The following is a 12,292-nucleotide window of genomic DNA, read 5'->3' on the forward strand; positions in this document are numbered from 1 at the left end:
CGTTAGGCTGCAGGGAGCGCTGGGCAGGATTGGGCCCTAGAAAGAGAGCTCCTTCCTTAGTAAAAAGAGCTACAGCTACACAAAATCACTTTCCTTTAAGCAAGAAGCTGTCATACGATGGGATCAAATATCTCTGCCACAGTGAAAAAAGGGGGGAAAGTCTTTACAGAAACAAATATAAATATTCATACATATACAACTATTTTTATAAAATACAAAAATGTATGCTGCCTATATATATAAAAACATAGACATGAGTGTTTAACAGCACTGAAATTCCACTAAGCTTGCTCCCCCCCCCCCCCAAGCATCATAGAGCGGTTGACACTAGACAATCAAGACAAAGCCCTACTAATAGGCACTCACATGCAGAAAGAACTTTTATACACTATTAGACATCCTGAGAAAGAAAAGACACACTTGGGGAGTGTTAAAGAAAACTGTCAAAAAGCTGTAACCACCCCCCCTCCAAAAAACCCTTGTTTATTGTGCATCTGGATGTAGAGAGGGAGATAGGACAACTTTTAACAGGGAAAGTGCAACCAGAATCAATGTGGACTTTTTAAATTTCAGGTGTGTCAGTAAAAATCAGAAAAGTTATTGAAAGCAAGTTATTCATTTTCTTTTTTTTTCACAAAACTGTCAGATTTTTCCAAGGTTAACAACATTATCTCATATTAGATCATTAGATCAAAGTCTTGTCTTGTATGTTTAAAATGGCTGTCTCAATTTCCCTGTTTTCATTTTAGACAGCTAGTCTCTATTGCTGGGCAGATCCTGCCTTTGCCTGCAAAGGAGAATACATTTTTAAATCAAATAGCATTCTTTAAAATCACATTTCTCACTAGGAGTCAGCCTCAAAATTAATTTCGGAGGGGAGAGGGATCTTAATAGCCAAACTTTTTAAAATTTCAGTACAAGTCTATTCACTGCTGCTGAGAAAGAGGGTATCTCAGACTCCCTTTATATCTAATTTATAAAATGATTATTAAAGCCCATTGTCCCTATGACCTTAAATCAGTATTGCCATTTTAGTCCTTAAAGAGTTTTCCAGCATCAGATGTCAAAAGCATAGACACAATCTTCACTAGATCTTTAAAAACTGTAAAAACGATATCCTATTCTTAAAGATATGTCTTGCATTATCACATCCATGGTACCCTATTATAAAAATTGTCCTATCAGTAGAAGCTTAAGCAAAAAATAAAGGTTCTAAACTTCTTGATAAAACCTTTGTGAGTTTTTATAGTCTGCAGTCTATATGAAGAAAAGAGATAAGTCTTTATGTACTGTGTTTTTCCCCTTTGCTACCTGTCAGCCTAGAAATCCTGTGGAAGGCTATAGTAATAAGTTTCAGTCAGTAAGGGTACTGTAACCCAGTGCAGTGAATTTGTTTGAAAAGATTTGCAAAAAAGTTATTCTTCCCCGAGGTTTTTTCACTCCTGAGAATGATTTGTATAGCAAAAGACCGAAATGGCTTAACATAACAAGAAAATATACAGAAACAACCCATTTTAGTTACAACTCAGTCCTGTGACCGGTGAGCGTAGAACTCTGCCTTCACAAAAGCATTCTGCTTCTCATAGGTGTATTTTTATATCATTTACTCAGTGTCTGATTGGGCCTTCAAACTCTAGCCCTGCTACTTCATTCCATTCTGTGTCAGGTCTGAACAAGGAATTAACTCCTTGCTTGCTGGAAACAAAGTAGGGCCTTTACATACTGTGACAGGTTCTGTTACAGGTCATGAAAAATCCTTCTGGGATTTCTTCCAGATCAAATGTTTGGCATATCTAAAAATTTAAATAAGTTATTAGAAAAAGGTTGTCAAGTTTTTTTCCTTTTGAGTTGATTAGATGCACATGAGACTGAGTGAACTCCTCCAATATTTTTCTTAATTTAATTTTTTTGAGAATTAATTACTTTGGTAAATTAATTAAGGGGATATTTCTATCTGCATATAAACTGCAACAAAAATATTAAAATCCTTGACTGATCTGATGTACATCAGAAGAATAAGGGAATAGAGTGTTTGCTTCTTGGCTATACTCTTCCTGCTTGTAGCCTCCTGAGCTGAAAAGCTAAACGCCTATGTTTGCTTAATACATTTTAATTTAGTACTTAGTAAAGCTAAAGATGTGCCAATAAAGAGCCATCAGTGTTTGTCTAGTCCCATTTTGTTTATTTAATGAAGACTCCTCTTGGTCTCACCAAGCACATCTCCTCTAGGTCTCAGGCTATCATGTGACTCCTATTTGCAGACTACATCTTTGTTGTAGTTCTTGTGCATCAACCATGATTACTTCAGCAGATCTGATTTAAATCCAGATCCTAGAATTCTGTTCCCTCCGGGAGCAATTATAGTAGTAACCAGTGACTAGACAGCCTTCTTAAATCAAAGTATTGTTTTCTCTGAAATGCTAATGTTCTAATAAACAGTCCAGACTGTACATACATCTGTCTTTCCAGGTGACTCTAACTTCCTACAGATTCGTCCTCAGAACCTCTCACTGTAGCAACCTGTCTCCCTGTCAGAGCTCACTAACAACTTCCTGATCAGCCACTGGCAATTGATCCCTTTCACAGAAATCAAGTCATGTTTAACTGATTATAGCCCTAGGGCTGCTGAAACAATTTGTGTAATGGGGGTGTGGAGAGCCATTGAACCAAACTGTAACCCTTATATAATGGAAACCACTTCAAACTGCCACACCCCCAGCACCTATGTATAGCCCTTTGCTCCAGTAACTCCCAGCCCTGGCAAAAGAAAGTTTGCCATTTGCTGGAGACAGAAAGTAGGATCCTCAAAGCTAACAGCTTGTGCTTAGATGATCTTAGCTGGAATCATAGGCCTTGTCTACACTACCAAGTTTTGTCGACAAAAACTGCCAATTGTTGACAAAATAACGAATGTGTACACACAACAATGCAACTTTTGTCAGGAAAAATGCCCAGTTTTGGCAACAAAATACAACCACCCAGAAGAGAGACGTACATCTTTTTCCTCTAAATGTTTCTTGACAAAGTGCAAGTGTAGACACCACGCTTGATTTCAGCACTTTAACTGGCCTTCAGGAGGTGTCCCACAATGCCCATTGTGACCACTCTGGTCCGCAATCTGAACTCCACCACCCTGCATCCAGGTAAACAACCATCCATCCCTCCCCCTTAGAAGCCCTGGGAATTTTTGAAATTCCATTTCCTGCTGGATCGGCGTGGAGAGGTCTCATCACATCTTCCCAGGTGACCGTGATGGGTTATCACAGCAAACGCTCTCCCACTCGGACAACTGCGGAGCTGCTGGATCTGATCAGTATATGGGGAGAGGAGGCTGTGCAGTCACCGCTGCGCTTGAGCAGTAGGAATTGGGATCTCTACGGGCACATTTCTCAAGGCTTGTGCGAAAAGGGCTATGATCGGGACACGCTGCAATGCAGAGTGAAGATAAAGGAGTTGAGGCAGGCATACCATAAGGCAAGGAAGCAAACCATCACTCCACTGCTTCACCTAAGACCTGCAGGTTCTATAAGGAGCTGGATGCTATCCTCGGTGGTAACCGCACCTCCATCGCCAAGAGCCCCGTGGATACTTAGGCGGGCCTGGAGGCTGCAGAAAGCGGACCTAAACTGGAGATGAAGTTATTGATGAAGAGGTGGAGTTAGACAATGGTGTGGAACTCCCGGAGGGGTTGCCCGGTGGGGCAGGCAGCCAGGAACTGCTTTCCATTCCAGAGGTATCTAGCCAGTCTCAGCAATTGCTCTCTGGTGAGCAAGAAGCAGGAGAGGAGATGCCTGGTAAGTGGTTGTGGCTTGTGTAGTGCGGAGATGTGGGTTCAGGGTATAGAAATGTGGAAGGCTGGCTGTGTTTCTGTGAGCTGGACATTTCCCTGTGTAGCTAATTGGTATGGCGGAACAGAGTGTTGATGCACACCGAGATCTCACGGGAATTCTCCAGAGAGATGTCCAGGAAAGTTTCCTGGAGGTTCTCGGTAATCCTTTGCCGAAGGTGCCATGGCAGAGCAGCTTTGTTCCTTCCCCCCATTGTAGGAAACTTTCCTGCGCCATTCAGCAATCACTTGTACAGGGACCAAAGAGGCACATGGGCAAGCAGCACAGAGAGCAGGGTGGAAGCCACAAGCATGGAGTAGATGTACACTCGTTTCCCTGCTTATTCTTAGCAGTGAGATATCTGCTAGAATGACCCCCACCTGTGGAAAAGTGTGGCAGAATTTTAGAATTTTTTCCCTTGTCAGCTGCACCAGGACCCTTGCAGAGTGTGTGCTCTTTTCGAGTGCCTACCTCCCACCCCACCCTACCAACACTCACCAGGTTTGGGTGTTCGCAAAGATGTGTGCCTGCCAAGGGTCAGTGCGAAAGTGAGTGTTATGTTGCAAAAGGGGTATTTAACTGAAATGTTTCAATGCCGTGCGTGAATTTAACAATCCCACTTCTGTGCATTGTCCCTTGTGCTTCAGCAGATGTGGCCTTCAGGAACACCCCACACGCCCCAGCTGAGTGTCTCCACCTGATAAGAAAGTGCTCAAGACACAGCAAAGAAGACATGTTCTGGTAGGTTCTGCAGTGCTCCAATGCAGAGAAAAGGGAACACAAGGAGGGCTAGGAAGCCGAATGGCAGGACAGAAAAGAGAATCAGGAGTTTGTTAAGGATGTTAACTGAGTGGATGAGTAAAGTAACGGAGGAGCAAACACAGATGCTGAAGTCCTTAATAATGCTGCAGATTGAGCGGATCCATGCCCGCCCTCCCCTGCAGCACATTCAGAACTCTTTTCCATGTCCACCCCCAAAACTCCACTCACACATTTGTTTCCACTTTCCAGGACTTCTCGGTTTCCTCTTCACTCCACCTCCTCGCGCAGCTTTCACAATGATAGCTGGACCTACACACAGCTGTGAAAGTCTGCCCTTCCCTGTTCCTCCTGTCACACCAAGCATCTTTGTGTGTTTGTGCGTGCTGTTTCTTGTGCAATAAGAGCAAAGTATTTGAATGGTAACTCATCTTTATTTGTTTCCTCCAAATTGAGATTGCAGACTCTACCAATACATGCACAGGTGTTTTAATCATTTGCTTACTGGACTGTAAGGCCCCAACTGTCACCATTGCTTCCTAGGAAAACTACATGTAATGTAAAATTGAAGCACCAATCACAGAGATATACATTATTGGTTCTCATTTTCAAAGTGTTGCCTCAAAGCCTCCCTGATTCGAATTGCCCCCCTCTAGGCTCCTCTAATAGCCCTGATATCTCGCTGCTCAAAATCAGCAGCCAAACGGTCTGCCTCAAAACTCCACCCCTGAGCAAACCTTTCATCCTTAGCTTCACAGAGATTATGCAATGTACATCACACAGCTATGACCATGGGAGTATTGTCCTCATTAAGGTCTAACCTGCCCTAAAGGCATCTCCAGTGCACCTTTAATCTGCCAAAGGCACATTCAACTGTCATCTGACACCTATTCAGCCTGTTGTTGAACCGCTCCTTACTGCTGTCCAGGTGTCCCATGTAAGGTTTCATAAGCCATGGCTGTAGTATGCCGGGTCTCCCAGGATCGCCATGGGCATTTCAACATCCCCCACTGTAATCTTCTGATTTGGAAAGAAAGTCCCCACTTGTAGCTTTCTGTACAGGCTGGTGTTCCTGGAGATGCATGCGTCATGCACCTTCCTGGACACCCCATACTGATGTCAGTGAAATGCCCATGGTGATCCCACGTTTAGTCAATTGCAAGACTGGGCCCCAATGTTTCTGCCCCAGATTAGATGAGGAGTGGCTTTCTCAGAGATATATTGGGCACTTCCACCATCCCTCCTGCATATCCTTGGCACATGGGTTTCTGGGACTCCTTCAGGCTCATCATTCCCTTCCTGAGTGCTACAGAGGGTCCCTCTGCAAGGGATTTTGGATGCCAGTGGAGGATGTGGTCCTGGGAGTCGTGCAGACTCCTCATGGTCACTTGGAGGGAGAAGGAGGTGCTCCACCTCAGCAGCACCCTGAGTGGCAGCCAGAGGAAAAGGAAATGGCAGCTGTTCACAGAGAGGAGCAGTGGTAATGGCATCAGGCAGTCTCTGAAGTTGTTCGGCCATCTGTTCTAGCAGCATCTCCGTTAGGGAATGCTCCTGTTCACTATGGTGTACCTCCTGCTCTATGAACCAATTCATCAGTGTCTCTTCTTGTTGAATGCCCGATCCTCCTATGCCCTGAGGAGCTCAAACTACTCCAGGTTCTCTGTCCATGCCAATGAGCAGCTCCTCCAGGGTCTTTCTCTGTCTGCCTCTGCTGTCTCTAAAGTGCTGCTCCTGCCCTTCTGGCAGAATGTTTTCCCTCTCACCAGTGGAAGGTCCTTCCAAATCTAAGACAAGGGTGGCATTATGGTTTTTTTCCCTTTGGAAGAAACCAGGAAATTCCCCTACATAACATATCTTTGCTGTGGAAGGCCACAATATTGTTACTTTTCAGCATTCCAGGAATGTCACTGTTAGTCTAGCTTTGGTTCTCAGAAAACTTTTGCAGACATGGGGAAGAAGCAGAGGCTACTAATCATAAGATATATACAATAATGTTTTCTTTTAATTAAAATTGTCAAGTGTGTCAATGGGAAGGTGGCAGTTCCTTCCGGGGGCTATATTATCTGTTTGTAGATTTCTTCTTTTAAAGGCCAACATTTGGAGACCACATCAGTTTTCAAGGTACCAGAATGAAAAAGAGAGATGGCTTTCCAGTCCTTTGGAGGAAATATGGTAATCTATGCCAGGGAGATGTTTCTGCTAATGGTCACCCCTCTACATATTGCTGAATGGAGGGTTTTGGTCAGCTATGAAGGAGAATCAAACAGATTTCCACTACTGTTGAATCTCAACACCCACTATGCCAGAAATTTGCTGAAATATGCTTGCAGGACAGAGACAATTTGAAGACTTATTGACTCTATTCGCAGCTAGCATATGGAGTTTCCGTGCAAAGGGTGATGCGAACCTCAAAAACTGTCCAACCTATCCACCACCCTGAGGCATTACCAGAAAATCCTGCCCCTGTGCCTGCCTATCAATAGTGAAATGGACAGGGAAAGGAGTCACACCACAACTTTATTTTGTTCCCTGGAGTTTCAGATCGTCAAGCCCCTGGCCTCTCTGCAGCAAAGGAACCACACTTTGTTTATCCAATTGCCAGAGTGCCTTCTCCCACCTGTTTCCACCATTGTGTGCAGTATGGCTAGGTGCAGGCAGAGGACAGATAGCTGGGACAGGGATGGTAAAAAATTTTTAATCTTCCAAGGGAGAAAGGACTGGTGGGACTAGCGTTTTCCTCAGACAAAACAAAGTGTCCCCTTTCTTTGACCATCCAAAACCTCCCCCAGCTCCACTTTGTATGTGGATGGTAAAATTGTGGGGAGAGGGAGAAGCACTGCAACTGTGTAATCTTCGAGCTGGTACTAACTTTAAACAAACTATTGTAAGTTTTCTACAACTGTCCCATTCCCAACCAGCACCTTTCTAAACCAACACACTCCCTTCCCCCAGTCCACAGGACACTAGGGCCATTGCTGCGTGCATGCTGGCCGAGAATTGCACAGACACAGGGTCATGATTGCTCATTAATAATCTGTTTTATAGCTTCTGTCAAATGCATAATAGTGGTTCATTAGAAATCAATAAAATCATTGATTTATAACCAGGTCTTACTCGGAGTTCATGTAAGGTTGAAGCAGAGTGGGGGCTGGGCTTAAAATCAGGGATGTAGCACCAACATGAGAGGTGATATTGGCAGGGGTCCATTGTAACTTACCAGCCTTGGGTTCTGGTTCCTGCCATGGCTCAGGGTAGTCCATGAGCTCATCAGGTGGGGCTTCCTCCTTCCTGGAGGAAGGGGTAGAGTAGGGTTGGGGCCTGGGGCAGGGATTGAGCACCTCTGGGGAAAGGAAGAAGCTGGTGCCTGTCGTAGCCGCTGTATGCTGACAGGAAAGAGAAATAATTAAACCACCCCCAATAAGTGGTGGTACCTGTGTCAGCGGGAGATGGTCTCTCACCAACATAGCACTGTCCACACCAGCGCTTCTGTCTGTGTAACTTATGTCACTTAGGAATATGTTTTTTTAACACAACATAAGTTATACCAATAAAAGTGCTAATGTAGACATAGCCTAAGATAAGTTGTGCCTCCTCATTGGGAGGCATACTAGAGTGGAAAGGGGATACAGGGAGTTTTCTTCTGTGAAAGTAGAATGAATTATATTGTAAAAATAAGAATGGATTAAAGAAATGTTGTATGTACCTTTAAGCAGAAATAAGAAATGTTGAAATACAGGTTCCAGGAAAAGAAACATTAGGCATAAACAATGGTGCTAATGGCAAAACATTAACAGAAGATCGGTAATAGTTAGTAAGGAAATAAGATATGCATGCCTAGCCCAGGTAAACTTATCTGATTCTGCTTCCTTTGTTATCTTGTTAAGTTCTCACCCTTTTATCTGTATAAATAAGATAGTTTGTGTCTTGCATGGTGCTCACATTATCTGGGTGTTATTAGCAGAGCGCTGTGCTAATAAAAGAGAGTGGTCTGACAAACTGTGAGTCCTGAGTCTAACTTTGACACTTCTTAGCCCACATGTACAGAGGCTTCCAGTGCTGGGGATATAGGGCTACCAAAGCACTGATAACCACAAGTGGGAATTTTATTTTTGTGGATGTAGTTTATCCAAAATAGCTATTTTGGAAGTAGTATGGGCCTGTTATGCAAATGTAGCAAGGGAATATTCCCATCATGTTCTCCCCAGGAAACATTAAATATTTCAAAGGCATAATTCCTCCAGGTCTCTAGTAAGCAAACTATAGCTGTACTACAATGCAGTCCAGCAATGCCCCCGACACTTCCCCATACACCTTCTATCCTAGGAGCGGGGCACAGGAAATATTACATTGCAAGAGATGGGGTGTTAGCGCTAGATAACAAAATTCCAATTTGGAAACTAATTTCATTCTGCAAACTTGAAACAAATGCCCAGGGGATATTCCTAGAGGACTGTTACTCCTACTTTCAGTCCCTCTTTTCGCTGTTGAAGTGATGTAAACAGGCATAAGTGTAACAGAGAATTATGCCGAATGAGTTTGGACTGGAAGGACTGCACAAGCCTTCCTGAACAAGTTGTCTATATTCATTAACACATTGTTAATTAAAAAGTTTTCTGAAAAGACCACCATGCACATTACACCTTCTGCACTGAAGACAACTTGAATTCACATGCTAGTTAGTCTTGGTCCTTTATGCAGGATGCAATTCACTTTCCTAACAGTACCTAGTGAAAAGAAAACAGGGTTTTTCTCTTGTTTCAATGAAGACGTGACTGACATAGTGAGACACACTTCAATTATAAAAGGAAACATTTTATGGGGTGACTTGTTGTTAATCAACTTACTGCTAATGAATTACACTAAAATGTTCTACTGTTCTTATTTTTACTGATAACCTATAAACATTTACAGTACAAGAGAAGATTTAGATGTTCAAAATAAAGTTACAGAGTGGTAGCCGTGTTAGTCTGTATCAGCAAAAACAACGAGGAGTCCTTGTGGCACCTTAGAGACTAACAAATTTAGTTGGGCATAAGTTTTCAAGGGCTAGAACCCAAACTCACGAAAGCTTATGCCCAAATAAATTTGTTAAAATAAAGTTAGTATCTTTGGACCATGACATCAGTTTTTATGGCATTTCAGTCTATTTTAACTACAATTAAAAGCACTTTCTAAAAAGAACGGTGTCTAATTTCTGTGCTAAATCAAACCAGACAGCAGTGGATATTTTTACTTAAAACCGGAATATCATTAGAGTGAGCACAAGACAGAATTGTAAGACACAACATGGCAAACAAACAAACAAACAAAAACACACATTACTACAAAGTTATGGTTGAGAATTTAACCACACAGAAATCGGGAAATTCAAAGTTATACTTCCCTGGGTAACTACTGCTTGGTCTACTTCCATATAAGTACCACTAAGTATGTTGTTATAATGCAGAGTCTTTTAAATATATATTTTATATAAAATATGCAAGGCGAGTAAATTATAGCTGCTACGAGAACCACAATTTTGAAATACCTGACATCAATTAGATTAAATTTTCAACACACATTTTACATAGAGTTTAATCGGATTCAAAAAAAGAAGAGGGTGCAGAGGAAAAATCTCAAGATCAAAATGCTCATCCTCTGCAAAAGTATTATGTTCAACATAATGCCAAGGGCTTGGAAAGACATGTTAGGGATTGAATTCCTCCACTGTGTGGTATCAAGGAAATTGTTATCTATAACCCAAAGGGAAGCCTGTGCCATGGCAGCATCTGGCTCCTGATCCAATGTGGTGAAATTAGAGCGAAGTGAGGGAGCTCAGCAAACCCCAAGAGGCACTTTGCAGAGTTGGGCTCCAGAAGTACTTGGATCTCTTTAGTTTGGATTTACAGGATAGAGACTACACTCAGAATTTTGATTTATGATGTCTGGAGATGGATACTGATCAGATGCCCACACCAATATTGGTTCCTTAGAGCTATCAGCTGTTTTTGATACCATCAAGCCTGAATAATTTGCAGACCCTCACAGAGGTAGCTGCAGCCACTCTTGCATTACTCCATCCTCTTTCTGCAGCAGATCTCTTCTGGGGGTGGCCTTTAAAAAGTCACTTCTGTCTGGGAGCTCTCCCCATACCAGCCCAGTATCAACACCAGCAGGGCAACAAAGAGAGTGCTGCAGTGCCTTTCAATACTGCCCTAACGCTCATTGGACTGCTACTGATTTGTCTGGGAACTCTGGGAGCCAGTGGCTCCATCATCCCTGTGGACCTCTCCACCTCCAGGAGCGGCCAGTCTTTCTTGGTGTGAGCACTAACCAGTCCTTTTTCTCACAGAATAGTCCTTACACTGACCCTAGCGCAGTGGGAGGCACTCACTGTCTCTAGCCTCCCCTGTGATGTCATCAACTTTCTCAGCCAGTTTATCTGATTTCAGACCCTTATATCACACTTGGTTTGGCCTAATCAATAGTCCTAACAGCTGTGATGCCTCCCTTTATTTTGATTTTTCTTGTCTTCACCATTCTCCCTCCTCTTCCCCTCCCCTTCTCCCCATCTAACCTCCTTCCATCCACATGCCTCATCTCCTGTCACATTCCTTTACTGAACTGATTTCCATTCCCCTTCTGGGGATGTCCTGTAAGCTGTAAGCTTAACCAATTATGGGTATTGAGTTGAATTTGATGAGGCAAAGATGAGGATAAATACATACTGCAGTCCTTCAAACATATCTTTGCTTGCCTCTAAAAACTGTATAGCCATACTTATCAGTTATCCTGGGCCAACCAAGACAAAATATCTTACCCCCTCAATATAAACCCTCAAAAGCTACTTCAAAAGAGTTACTTATATCTTTTTCAATCATTTTAACTCTTGGTAAATGCGGGGCATTCAGTAGATACACGATTCCTATTTTGGTTTGACATTGTTCTATTCATTGAGTAAAGATGAATAGTCTTAATTTCTGTTTACTATCTCTGGTTTCTTTCTTCTGGGGGGTGGGGGGAGGAGCGGGTTTCAGGGGCGGGGCTGGATTCTATACTCCAGTATAAATAATGATTTCATAATTATTTCTGATCTAACCCTTTCAAGATTTCATGTGATTCTGTCACATTGAGGAAGTGAAAGAACAGTGATAAGTTTGAATAGATTTGGATACCCCGAGGACTCAGAGTGGAGAAAATCTAGGTCTACACAGTCATTTTCTGAGATGAAGATTTCAGGCACATACGCGTCTGGAGCCCTCATTAATAACAAGGAGCATTCTTTCATAGGATCTGTCTCTGGAAAAGACACTTTGTGCCCTGTTCTGGGAAAAAGACAGTAGCAAACACTAGCGGTGACTATTAAACCAAGGGGATTAGAAACAGCAGCAATAATAACATTAATTAAGAGAAATAGAATCTTAATTTGTTTAATGTGGTAAAGCTAGCTGAATGGAAAACAAAAGGATTTGATTTGATTGATATCTGCAAGACAAATAGACAAGCTAAGAGGCCTAAACATAAATATATTTCCCTGCGCTACCAGATGTATAGTTCCATGGAAACAAACACTGAGACATGAATTTCAAAATGCTAGAGGGCATTTCTACCTTATAAGCATAAAAAAGAAGGAAAGTAAGTATAAATGTCACAGAAGCAACAACTCAAATATAAAGAGCACGCATTATGTTTAAATCTTATGGATAATGTGCTAAAGATTATGTTGC

Source organism: Mauremys reevesii, linkage group 5 (genome assembly GCF_016161935.1).
Source record: "Mauremys reevesii isolate NIE-2019 linkage group 5, ASM1616193v1, whole genome shotgun sequence".
NCBI lineage: Eukaryota > Metazoa > Chordata > Testudines > Geoemydidae > Mauremys > Mauremys reevesii.